General features: G+C 41.2%; 1 protein-coding gene across 1 annotated transcript in view; it reads right to left on the bottom strand.

The window, feature by feature from the left end:
* Window positions 1–12,857, bottom strand: part of LOC138911399 (neurogenic protein mastermind-like) — a 45,359-nt gene that overhangs the window by 24,617 nt on the left and 7,885 nt on the right. Inside the window, exon 3 of the mRNA XM_070210210.1 lies at window positions 3,095–3,279. The gene's annotated coding sequence lies outside the window, so the exon portion shown is untranslated. The remainder of the gene's footprint in view (window positions 1–3,094; window positions 3,280–12,857) is intronic.

Genomic DNA, 12,857 nt, shown 5'->3' with positions numbered 1-12,857 from the left:
GCTGAAGGGGGTCGGTCGCATCAAGAAATCGATAACAGTCATAAAATTTCGTGCAGTACATTTTCGGGCAGTAACTTGGGCTTTTCCTAGCGAAACGGTTTTTACAGTAACTGTAAAAGCGGGAATGAAGATGAGATTTACTACAGTTACGGCACATACACACAGACAAACTATAACAACATCATGATCAAATGCAGGTTAATTATCATTACTGCAACTACATTATTTTGCTCATAATTATTTGTTCAACATACAAAACAACAACAGCAACAACAAACAAGCAACAGACGACTCGACGCGACGCAACCAGCAGCAAGCACAAAAAGAGTAAAAGAGAGAGCGGGAGAGAGAGAGGGAGAGAGAGCGACAGACCAGGCACGTAGTGGGGGTTGAGCCGCAATCGTAAGCAACAGAATTTCTTAGAACAAAACAAACTTACGTGCGTTTTGTTGCAAACTGATTCATAGATAAAAAGTCGTTGATGAATTCCATCAAAATTTGGCAAATCAAATGCAATAAACAGAAACAATGCAAGACTGCAAACTGTATAGAAAGCAGCAAGACAGAATGGAAACAACAATAATTAGTACAAATGCTTTCTGAGAAACTGCTCAAGCAGCTCTCGCTAGCAAAGCCAGCGACAGACAGTGAGAAAGACAGAGAGAGAGAGAGAGAGAGAGGGAGAGCAAATGCGAGCGAGCACTCGCGTAGCGTCAACTGTTAACTGAGCCGCAATTTAACAGCTGGGCTCTGTTTAATAACAGTCGCCGCCGGCACAGAAATTGCAAAATCGGCGCAAATCCAAAATCGCCGGCGACGACAAAAACGCGTTGAAGCAACGTCGACGACAACGCACAGTGGACGAAACTAACAAAACAGCTGCTTACATTCCTAATAGCATGCTAAAATCCAATATCAATAAGCTGTGCATACGTAAATGCGAGTTAAATAAATAATGGAAAATTTTTAGAGCAGCTGGCGCATTCCATTCTAAGCTGCAGAGCGATAATACAAAACAATATCTATTTATCGTTTAAATCGTTAAATGCTGCCCACCGTACATTTTGTCCACTGTGCAACGGCGACTTTTTCAGGCAAAACGACGGCGACTTACGTCGCGCGTCTATCGCAAAAACGAACAGGCGCACAGCAAATGCTAACGGGCGATACCTTCTACTCTGCAGCGCTGGCAAGAGAAAACAGAGTGCGAGTCAATTGAGTGTGTGTGTGTGTTTATGTAGGTGTGAGTGCGAGAGCTGTGTGGCGCTCGCTGGCTCGCTCGTTGCTGCCGAGTAAACTTTTTGCCTATTTCGTCTGCCTGTCTCGGCTGCTGTGTTGTGTCTGTTGTGTGTGTGCGTGTGTGTGTGTGTGTTTGTGGTTTGTGTCGACGCGTCGCTATCTGTCTGCATTTGTTTTTGCTTTATGTTGTGTGAGCAGCAGCTACAACAGCGACAACAACACGAATTTCAATTGTTTTTTATGCTCTTTGCAGAGCAGTGGCATTGCGCATAACATTTTCTTGTGTTTTTATGTTATGTTAACGTCTTATAGCAGCGTATGTTAATAGCTGGGTATGTACAGTAAAAGCTTTATTAAGGGACTGTATATCAATGCGGACATCTTTTATCGACAAATTTTTTGATTACCGAACTTTTCCCTATATGTACATACATATGTTGCTTTAGCAGCACAATATATAAAAACTGAAATTATGCGTGTCCATTGTATAGAGCTTTCACTGTAACTAACATGTAATAAATCTGTTAATTACAAGGAATTTAAGTGTTTTCTAATGGAAAGACCAAACGTTTTATATATCAAAATATACCGTATGCATTACATCGCATGGTATTTATGTTCCCAGTCTGTGCTCTGTTATTGCTTCACTTTCTTCTTATTGTAGTTTCTTTATGGCATACATGTGAATAGGGCAATAGTGAGAATCGCGCGCGATTTTAAACGCACATAATTGCAATCGCCCGACTGCAAGCATGTGCGCTGTGGAGACAAATCGCATTCGTGCAGTGGCAAGCAGCTTTCCCAGCTTTCTGGCTATGTGCTGCACTGGCTGTTGGCCCATTAGAAAACGACGCCAAACAAAATGGTGCCGCCGACGAGACCGGCAAAACGGGCAACGGCGACGGCATCGGCGACGTCAACGCTAACGACGACCGACAAAAAGTCAATTTTATCGGAATATAACAGGCAACAAGCAAATGGCAAATGGTGCAGGAAAAGCATGCGGAAAAGTGCGTGTATGGAAAAGCAGCAATCGCAAACGCCTGGAAAAGCGACCGACTGCCGCCGTTTGCCACAGCACGCTTTTTCGATATCTGTGCGCCTAATCCAAATTGCGAGAAAGATCCGCTTTTAGAGCTAGTTCAAGGCACACGCAGTTCGCAGCTCCACTGTGGGCTCAACTGCAACGAACAAACTCACAAAACACACACACACATCAAACATTGCCAAAGGCAAAGAGAGTCGAAGAGCGAGAGAGAGAGAGAGAGAGAGCGATTAGAGAGCAAAGCTCTGCGTTTGCATTGGCTGTGGTGGGTGGCGCGGGCTGCCCAGAAAGTGGGAGCGAGTTAGGTGTAGTTCGAAACTCACCGCAGCCTCTGCTGCTATCTGGTACAGCAATTAGCTTAATTGTCTCTGTTGCTGTTACTACTGCTCTTGCTGTACTCCAGCGAGGTGGGCTCATTAGGTAGTCTGTTAATTTACATACATACGTATGTAAAGATATTTAAAATACATTTTAGTTATACGTAAGAGTAACGTATTTTGTTCTGTGTGAATTTAACAGAGGTGAAATTTAGCATTCGATTTGGGAGGTGTTCTTCAAAAGTTAGTGTTAATAATAGTTTTTATTAAAGAATTTAATTTATTCCTCTGTTTTGTTTCTTAAAAGACTCTTGAATGTATGAATAAATATGAATATTGAAGCTGAAGTTAAATAACTCATATTATTCTTAATTATTTCACGAACCGCTCTCGCTCAAAGATTCTTTCTCAAATACTGCACATGCGCGTTGTGTCGCTTTTTGGGGTATATCTTACAGCATATTCCACATGCCGCATGCTTGGCAAAACTTACCCCTTGTTGGTGGATGGCAGAGGGGCTTAAGGTTGGGTGTAAGGGTTTTCCACGATGTGTTCTGGCCTCTTCTTATCAGCACAAACAGTTTTTGTGCAATGGCAATTAAATTGTTAGCTAGGGGCAGTTCTTGTTATTGTTCCAATTGGATTGCAGAAATGTGGCCATAAGTGTGGCAGTGTCGGCTGTAAATAGCGAGAAGAAGAAGAAGCACCAGACGATTAGGTGAAAATGTCAACTTCAGTTAGATAACATCTGAATGAAGGCGATAATTTGGCAATGGAATAAGTTGAATGAGCATACTGATGCGAATGTCGTTAGATACTTGAGATATTTGGGAACAAGCTAATGAAATAGCGGAAATCATTATGAAAATATGTGTGAACAATATATAGAAGAAGTATGAATATGAATATATAAAGGCAGCTCAAAGAAAGAAAAACTATAAGCATAAGAAATTTATATTATTCAAGATATGTTTACATAATTATTTAGAGTACATTTTATAAAATAATCACAATATTTGAAAAAATATTATGCTCTATTCTGTGAGAATTGCATAGAGCGGCGCTTTGCGATGTGGCTCACACGCGCCGCCGCTGACGTTCAAAAACCGCAAAAGGAAAAGCCCCACAAATAAATAAATGCAAATTGTCAGCGACATGATGGCTCCAACTGTTGGCCAGCTGCAACAGTAGCAACAGCAACAGCAGCAGCAACAAAAACAACAGGTTCATCCAGCAAAAGTGAGGCGGCGGCTTGCAAAACAGATGTCGTCTGGAGCTGCTGTTGCTGCTGTTGCTGCTGCTGCTGTTTGGCGTTCACATGTGGCAGGCAGCGCGATATGGAAACAGCTGCAACATGCAGCAGCAACATTTTGCCTGGCTGTGGCTGGTGCAACAACTTCTTGTGCTGCTGCAACATTGCAGAGGGCGCCACTGTTGTTGTTTCGTGCCACCAGCGATGCGGCGCACAGCAAATGCAGCGCCTCACAAGTGCCACAAGTCGGGATACGGCAGCCTGGAAAATTCGCAAGCAAACAAGAAACAGCAACAGCAACAACGGCAACAACAACAATGAAACCGGTTCAAACAGCAGCAAAACTAGCGCAAAAAGTAGACAAAAGAGTGTGGCGCACACAGAGAGTGGTCGCCACCAGCTCTGAACCACTTGGGGATTGTTGCTGCTGTTTTTTTTTTTTCCCAGCATTTCGTTGTCATCTCCTCGAGAGCGTCTTTTATTTGCTGGGCTCCCTTCTGCACACAGGCGACCAGCGTCAGCGACATGCGAAATGATTTATCCCCTGCTTTGATTTGTTCTGTTTTATTTGGCTTATGAATACTTTGTGAAGTGTTGACAGTGTTGAATAAGAGACAAGCGTACAGTTTTGTGATGAAAATGAACAGTTAAACAGTGTTGGAAATCACTTAATGTGCTGCTTAAGCCCTTTTGCTATAGCTCTTAGCTATAATATTTTTCTCTCCTTATACTGTATTTCTCGTATTCAGCTCCTCCTTTAGCAACCAGAATTTTAATTACAAATTAAATTAGTCACATACAGAGAATGAATAAGTATTACAGTTCTCTGACGAGTGCCTATCGTTGGCTAGGCCTCAGGGTTATCAGCTCTGAGACAATTGCATTGCGCAGTCTAATCAACACATAATTGCACAAATCGGACTTTGTAAACAGTGTTGTGTAACGAGCAGCAGTGTTGTAATGCGAGATGTAAGGGTTTAACTCTTAAAGGTATTAACAAGTTTTGCAAAATATTCACACAGAACAGTGTTGAATAACAGGCAAATAAGCTCGCTTATATTCAGCAATAAACATACAGTGTTGCTTAATGATAAATGCAATATTTAAGTGCTGCAAGCCGTAAGCAAATAAACAATGTAAAGCTAATTAGTGTAGAAAATCGTGAAAAAGTCAGTGTTGCTTAGGCGTTAAGTTTTAATTAAATGCCAGTTGAGTTTATTATTCCTAAGAACCCATTACCAACATCTGCCAATTGCATTGGAGCAGCAGAATGACGTCATCTGATTAGGGGAAACTATACAAAAATAGCTTCAGTAGGAAGCGATTGATGGCTATGACAATCGCCAGAAATAGAAAATTAATTAAAGTTAACTGCGAGTCCTTAGAGCGCCTTGGTAGTGCAGTCAGCCCGAATGCCATTTACTTATTATTATCCCTTTTTTTCGGGGAAAAGTCACCCCTGTCTCGAGTGTGTGTGTGTGTGTATCTGTAGCTGTGTGTATCTGTATCCGTAGCTGTGCCTGTGCCCGCTTGTGCGCGCCTTTCGGGTAGATACAAACAGTGCACATCGAGTGGTTGGCCGTTAAAATGTTGTACAACATGCGTTAAACGGCGCAGCTGCGCCTACCCGGGCTGCAGCCAGCCAGCCAGCAGAGGGGGTTGCTGGGGGTTGCTGTGGGGTAGAGAGGGAAGGTGAGATGGAGGAGAGAGGGCGGGGGGTTTAAGGGTAAGATGTACCGAACGATTGATGAGCCCATACACTGGCCATTTGGGTGGCAAAAGAAGCCCAAGAAGTTACAGCCACAACACGAAATATTCACAGTTTTGCGCTCCGCTGCCTGCAAGAGTCGCAAGGGGGCGCAGCCGTGCGGAGGGGGGGGGGGGGGTGGCTGAGGCAGGCGAATAGCCGCATGACAATGCGTTTGTCATTTAGTTGAACGGACGGCAAATGCAAAGATGGCAACAACAACATCCTGCAAATGGATGACCATGAAATATACAAACAGAATTTAAGCCTCAAAAGGGGAGTGAAAAATTGTTAAGAGTAGTTTAAGCACCTGGTAAATGGTTAACAATTGATATAGATACTCAATATTCAGAGCAAATGTGTTTTAAATGTTCCAAATGAATTGCAATTCGAGAAGACGGAAGATCATGCTTCCTGTCGCTTTATAGACATGAACATTAGCATTGGGATACATTTTCCAATCGTAACTTGCAGAGCTCTCACTTGACAGATGAATGTTAAATGAAAACAGAGTATCTGATAGCTGGTCCAATGTCAGTTCAGTCAATATCACGTGTGCCAAACACGATTTACATAAGTTCAGAGCTTAAAGTTCAAGCCGCCCACAAATGTCCGTCTAGAGTTTGGTATTTCGACTAGTTGCTGGGCGCCGGTTCAAACTGGTTTCGTGGTCTGCTTTGATTATAATTAATATTATTTATATAATGAAATTTGTAATATTTTACTAAATGAAGTGAAAGTGTGAATGCTGAAGCGTCTAAAATTTAGTATACTTTTTAGATTCTTTGCCTTCTTTTGATGATTCTTTGTTTTAGTTTTAATTTGTGCAACTAAAATAGCAACAACAACAATAGTATTAATATTAACAGTGTCATAAGCTGGTTAGTTGAGGCGACATTTGCTGCGAGTTGTTGCCATGTTCAGAGTTGTTATTGTTATACCCTACACCTATTGCAAATGGGCATATTAGTGCTTGGAAGCATTTAGGAAATTTGAACTTTTAAACACCTAAAATCGATTAGCTAGAGGCCCAAAACATGTGCTTTCTCTTTAAAAGAATACCTCTCTTAAAAGATAAATGGAAATTTATTGATCTATATAGCATTGCTTATGGTTATATAAACACAATTGAATACCATCTTTAAGTGTCATGAATTTCGTCATGAATATAACAAAAGTTATTACCGAAAAATAAATACCCTCTCCTCTCCATAGGGGTCAGTTAGGGTTAAAGTGAGCAGCTGGCGTGGCAAGCATGAGTGTGTTCGTGTACAGGGTAACTGCTAGTCGTGCACTCTCTGCCAAGAGCATTCGTATTTTGTGTGTTGTAGCTGTTGTGCGTCGCTTTCATGGCTCTGTCGACGTCACGTGTAGCTCATAAATATTTAAACGAACGGAGTCGTCTGAGCCCGTGAGTTGGGTCTGCGGGGTTTTTATAGTTTTTCGCGTTCTGTGTGTTAATTTAGCAAAAAGCATTGCGAAATGACTCGCAATTTTAGACTTCATTACGAACGCTTCGGGGTGGAACTGGAACTGGAACTGCAAATGCTAATGGCAATGGAAATGTAGATATATATATAAATATATATATATATATATATGTGTGAAATCGTGGCTAGGCCGAGTGTTGTCTAAATTGCAAATAATTGCAAAGCAGTGTGCGGCACGTTGCACAGTCGCTCTGCTGCCGGCAGTGACCGCAGAAAGTTTAAATTGCGCACAGGATATGACAGAATCCGGTGAAAAGGCTTCAAACGAGCAAGAGAGAGAGAGAGAGAGGGGGCAGAGAGTGCGAGAGAAATTCGCTCGCAAAGCAGCACACCTGCCTCTGTACAGCACACACACACACACACGCACACACGCACACACACAGCCTGTCTAAGGACTGTCTGAATGTATCCCACTTTTGTATAGATCCTGAAACCGGATTTGCGAGCCTGGCTAAGAAAATCTGTGTGCTACCCAAAATTGACAACAATTATTGTGATTGACAGAGAACAGAGAATTCTATTATTGAGTTTCAAGTGTAGCTCTGTGAATAAAATGTAAATAGATGTAAATATATTGAGCATTACTTGAAGACTTTTGATTTTTGTCTTGTGACAGCCGAGACACAAGTGTGCTCTGTCTGCTTTTTATACGAGTTACCAATTCGTACATATTTTAGTTTAAAATTCAAAACGAAATTGTTCTCGAATCGCTTCACTCACAATGCTTCTCTCTACTTTAAGGCACTTTCTAATTTAGGAAAAGAAATTTTGTTTGGTAAAAGAGCTTTACACTCGTTTTAATACTATAATTCTTTAAATCCAATTATTAATTAAATATAAAACGTGTTTCTTAAATCATAATCATCTTGATGTTTTTTTCCTTTAAAAAGTTCATTGAAATTCCTCTTAAATATTTTCAAGTTCAATCTGATTTAAATGAGATTTATTTTAATATTCTCTGTCCTGCTCTAGCTTTAAAATTCTTTAAGATCATGTGATCTCTAGTTTCTTTGAGAGCATACAATCTCTTGTTCTTTAGATCATATGATAGCATAAGCTATATGCTGTTCGCAGTAGATCTATGATCCTATCTAGAATAGAGTTTGCTTCTATTGTTTCTAAGGCTTTCATAATCTAACAAAGAGCTGAGGTATTTAAACAAAGTTGGAAACGCAATTATAAATATCATAATTATATAGCTGCTAATCAGCTCTAATTATATAAATACTTATCTATATAAGCGCTGGCATTTCTCTATCAAATGTCTCGTGCCATGCGATTCCACTTAATTTGACTGTTGTTGTTGTTATAGTTGTTGGTTTTATGGATCGAAAACTTGATTAACATTAATTAATCCATGCTACGCGTCGCTTTTATTTGTACAAATGACTAAACGAGACGAGCGAATGACAGCTCCAGCCACAGAGCTGTCCAATTCGTCTAACCAGGCGGCAGCCAGCTTGCCGGAAATGCGCGCACACACATAGTTACAGATACAGATACAAATACAGCTAAAGATACAGATACAGATACAAGTACACCCATGGCAATGTTTGACCCAGTAATTTACGCATGTTTAGCAGCAGCGCAGTTAATAAAGCTAATTAATGGACTTGCAGCAGCAACGGCAGCGGCCGTCGACTGCAGCTTGAATTGTATCTGAGAGATACACATGCTAGAAATGTTAACTCCTTGAAGATACTTGTTGTTTGCCGCACCGCAACGGGCCTAGGTGAGCAGCGCCCAGGGCCAACCTGTTTTGTTGTTTGTGTACACAACAAAGCAATTTCATGGAAAATATTTTTACTAGTTGCAGCGGCAGCGGCAGCGGCAGAGAGAAAATTAAACGCTGCCGCAAATGAAGCGAACAAACGACCAAATGACCGAACGCTCGAACCCGCCCGAAAAAAATAAAAACAACAACAACAACAACAAAAGCAAGAAGAAGTAGCAGCAGCAGCAGAAGCCGCACAACAGCGACGCATTCTGAGCAGAGCGTGGGAGTCTGTTAACAGCTGTACAACACTAAGGCAATGCTCTCCCACTGCTATGCTCTCTCACATTCTCTCACAGACGCAAGCATGCACACACGAACACACATAGACGCATACACATGCATGGCTACTCTCTTTGACTGTTGCGCTGGCACGTAACAACGTCCCTGCGGATGCGTCACACGTTGTCAGCGTCGGCGGCGACGGCTGCTGCTGCTGCTGCTGCCTTTTTGTCACAGGTCGTTGCACTGCCGTCACACACACACTCACACACGCACATACATCGCAGCGCTGCCCGTGTGTGCAGTGACACATGCAGGCCACGAAGCGACGTCGACATCGACGTCGACTGCACACACGGACAATGGACGATGGACGATAGACGCTCATCGGCCATCAAGAACATTGTTGCTGCTGTCTCTCACCTCACCTCCTCTCACACAGATGTGTTGTGTGTGTGTGTGCGTGTGTGTAGCTGCCGGCTGACCGGCTTCGGCTTCCCTATGCAGATATTTATTTTGCTTTGCTCTCTGCTAGGCTTGCTCTCTCCCCCGCTCTCAGCCAAGGAAGTGCGCTCTCCAAGTAAACATAACATGTTTATGCTATGCTAAAGCTACAGTTCCACAGATAAAGTAATTCTCATTAGCAAATACTTGTGTTATGTCTATCAACAACATTTACAGTTATAACCATAAAAGTCGTTGCATTACAGCATGAATTACTAGGCAGACAGAAGTACCATGAAGCAGTATGTTACAAGGTAATAGAATGTTATATGGAAATCATGTGTTTTGCCCCAGGCTTGAAGGTCGGTTCACGGTTCGAACCTGCTGGTTTTTTTTATTGAAGAAGTGTTAGAAATACCTGGAGCTTTATATAAGAATTAGATCTGCATACAGTGTATAATCTAGTCGATTACACGCAACCAGGTCATATACAAACAAAATGTTGTGCAAATTTTGAATAAATCCCATAGATTATATTAGCATAGCAAGCGCCCCAATCTATGTACAGCAAAGAAAATATGTGCGAGTAAATATGTAAAACTCTTATCTGTTATGTATTTAACATTCAAGTTTATTTTTCTCGCTGCTGCACAGATTAAAGTTCCACTTGGGCAGCATAAGCACTGAAATGGGAAAGATTAAACGTGGAATGGGGCATGGGGCATGCCGCACAAGGCGGGGCATACCATAAATTTGTAATGCCTCAAGTGGGACAGGCGCTGCGGGCATCCTGATGGCTCCTCTTGGCTGAGCCACTCGATTTGCTTTTGCATTTAATAAATACATAAAAATGCCCAATTAAAACAAACGATGAGTGCAATCATTCTCCTCTGGAGCGCTACGGACCTGGTATTTTTGGAGCGCGCCAAACCAAATTCAAGTGCTACAACGACAACAACAACCAGGAGGAAGGACAGGAGAGGGGCCGTAGAGGGAGGAGGCGAAGAACACGAAAATATGCTCAAGTGGCGCGGCGAGCATAAAAATTTGTGTATCTGTATCCCGCAGCATAAAAGAAAAGCGTTCAAATGAACTTTTCGTATACCCTGGCACCCTTTTGGCCTCTTGAATGGGGTATATTAGGTTTGTCGCGAATATGTTCATCTAAGAAGCATTCGCATTATAATTATTTATATTTTGCTATATATTGAGCTATATTTTTTTATCTTCCCAATTTTCAAAATTATTTAAAGAAGGAAAGGAAAATGTTTCCAGTTTCTTCTGTTTTCTCACTCTCTTTATCTCTGACTCTTGAACACAATATCTCTGTCTTTAATCCTAGTTTTTTTTTTTGCATATTTTCTCACTTTCTCTACTGAACCTACTGCGCTCTTTCACTCTCTCTCACTTTCAGTGTCTAAGACTCTTTCGTTCCTTTTTGAAGCCTTTTTTCGTTTTCTCTCTACCCTTATCTCCCATTGCACGTGCTCTCTCTCTTTGTCTCTCACCTCTCTCTCTCTCTCTTTCCATTGGCCATTCTTGTCTTTCTCTCTCTCTCCCCATTTGGCCATTTTTGTAATTTTTCTCTATTTTTTCACTTAGTTTTCTCTAACTTATTTTTCCCCCTGCTTTTTACATTCTGCTATCAGTTACAGGGTATTCTTATAGTCGTTCCACTTTAGCATTTTTAATGTTCTTACTTGTTTTGTTTTGTATTTTTCGTTGTACGTGGCACAAGTGCGGTCGCATGCTTAAGCACACACTAACACACACTCATACACACATACACACACACACACATACATACATACACACACACACACACCAACACACACGACAGTCAGAAACGTGTTGAGTGGCTCCACCAAACAAGTCGCTTTGTCTCCGTCTACCTTCGCCTCCATCTCTCTCGCTCTCACTCGCTTCTTCTCTATCTTTCTCGAATCTCTGTTGGGCTTTGGCAATTCTGCGCTATCTTTTGCGAAAAAAAAAAAAAAACACCAAAAACATTTGTGACTCCGCTTGGGTCAGCGCACGTTCAATGCTGAGGGCCAATACAACGCAGCCCCCTCCTTCCTCTACCTTACCGCAATGGTCCATCCATTCCTGCACAGCACCCTCTAACGCCCCTGCTTGTCCACTTTGTTTTCCATGCAATTTGATTTACAAATGCCCAACAAAAGCAACAACAAAGGCTATGCAAAGTGCCGTCTCATGCAGAAAAGTGAAGAAGAACAAGAGCAGCAACAGCTATGAAAAGGATATCAGCCCAAATAACTGTTATCTATAGCTTGTCGATTATTGAATACCCTAACAGACCTCAAGCGTATGTGGGATATATTCCTATATGTCCTTTGTCCGATTTGATTTGGATTATAAAGCATATAGTTCCCATAGTTTAAAAAGTTCATTCCTATGGCTGCTATAAAATATAGTTATATGATCCGATTCCGTATCAACTATTGATATTAATCAAGATATACTTAGAATCAGTAAATGGCATAAACAATAAAATCTACATTGATTGAATGTGATTGAATAACCAAAAGAAAATGCTTCAATCTCCATGCGATCAGTCTATATGCCTTCTATATAATATAGTGATATGATCAGTAGAGAATTGCTTTGAATAATCATCCAACAATGCATTACAATCTGACAATCTAACAAAAGGTCATAAAAAATAATTTCCTCAATGATTGAATGCGATTGAATGACTAAAGGTGCTTTAACCTTCGAGTAATCAGTCAATATGGCTGTTGTATTAATATTTGATATTAATCACGAATCGCTTTAAGAATGCATTATAATCGTACAATACCCTTCTAAAAATTAAAATCCACATTGATTGAATGTGATTGAATGACTGAAGGATGATGCTTCAATCTACGGTTAGCTCTGCCAGTTGAAAATTGAAATTTTAAGTTACAGAGCAACACGGGAAAAATGATTAATGCGCCGCCAACGTGCGTACAATGATTGATTAATTAACGTTGACAACCAGAAAGGAGTTAAAAGCACCGACAGACACACGCACATACACAGGGCTGTAGTTGTGTTGTTGTTGTTGTTGTTGTTGTGCTTATTTGTTGTCCAGTTTGGGGCGACTTTTATAAATTGACTTCATTTTCGATACGGTCTGTTTTTCCACATCTTTGAGTTGCTGCTGCTGTTGTTGTTGTTTTCCCTGCAATCATTTTCCAATGAAATGTGTCATGATGTGTGCATGTGTGTGTGTGTTTGTGTGTGCATTTGTGTGTTTTGTGTGTGGCCTTGATTGATTTCGACACAGAGCTGGAGGTAAAAATGAATTTTTTCTTTTGCGCT

The sequence above is a fragment of the Drosophila virilis genome, chromosome 5, assembly GCF_030788295.1.
Source record: "Drosophila virilis strain 15010-1051.87 chromosome 5, Dvir_AGI_RSII-ME, whole genome shotgun sequence".
NCBI lineage: Eukaryota > Metazoa > Arthropoda > Insecta > Diptera > Drosophilidae > Drosophila > Drosophila virilis.
The sequence above is the reverse complement of the archived record's forward strand: the minus strand, read 5'-3'. Positions and strand labels throughout refer to the sequence as shown.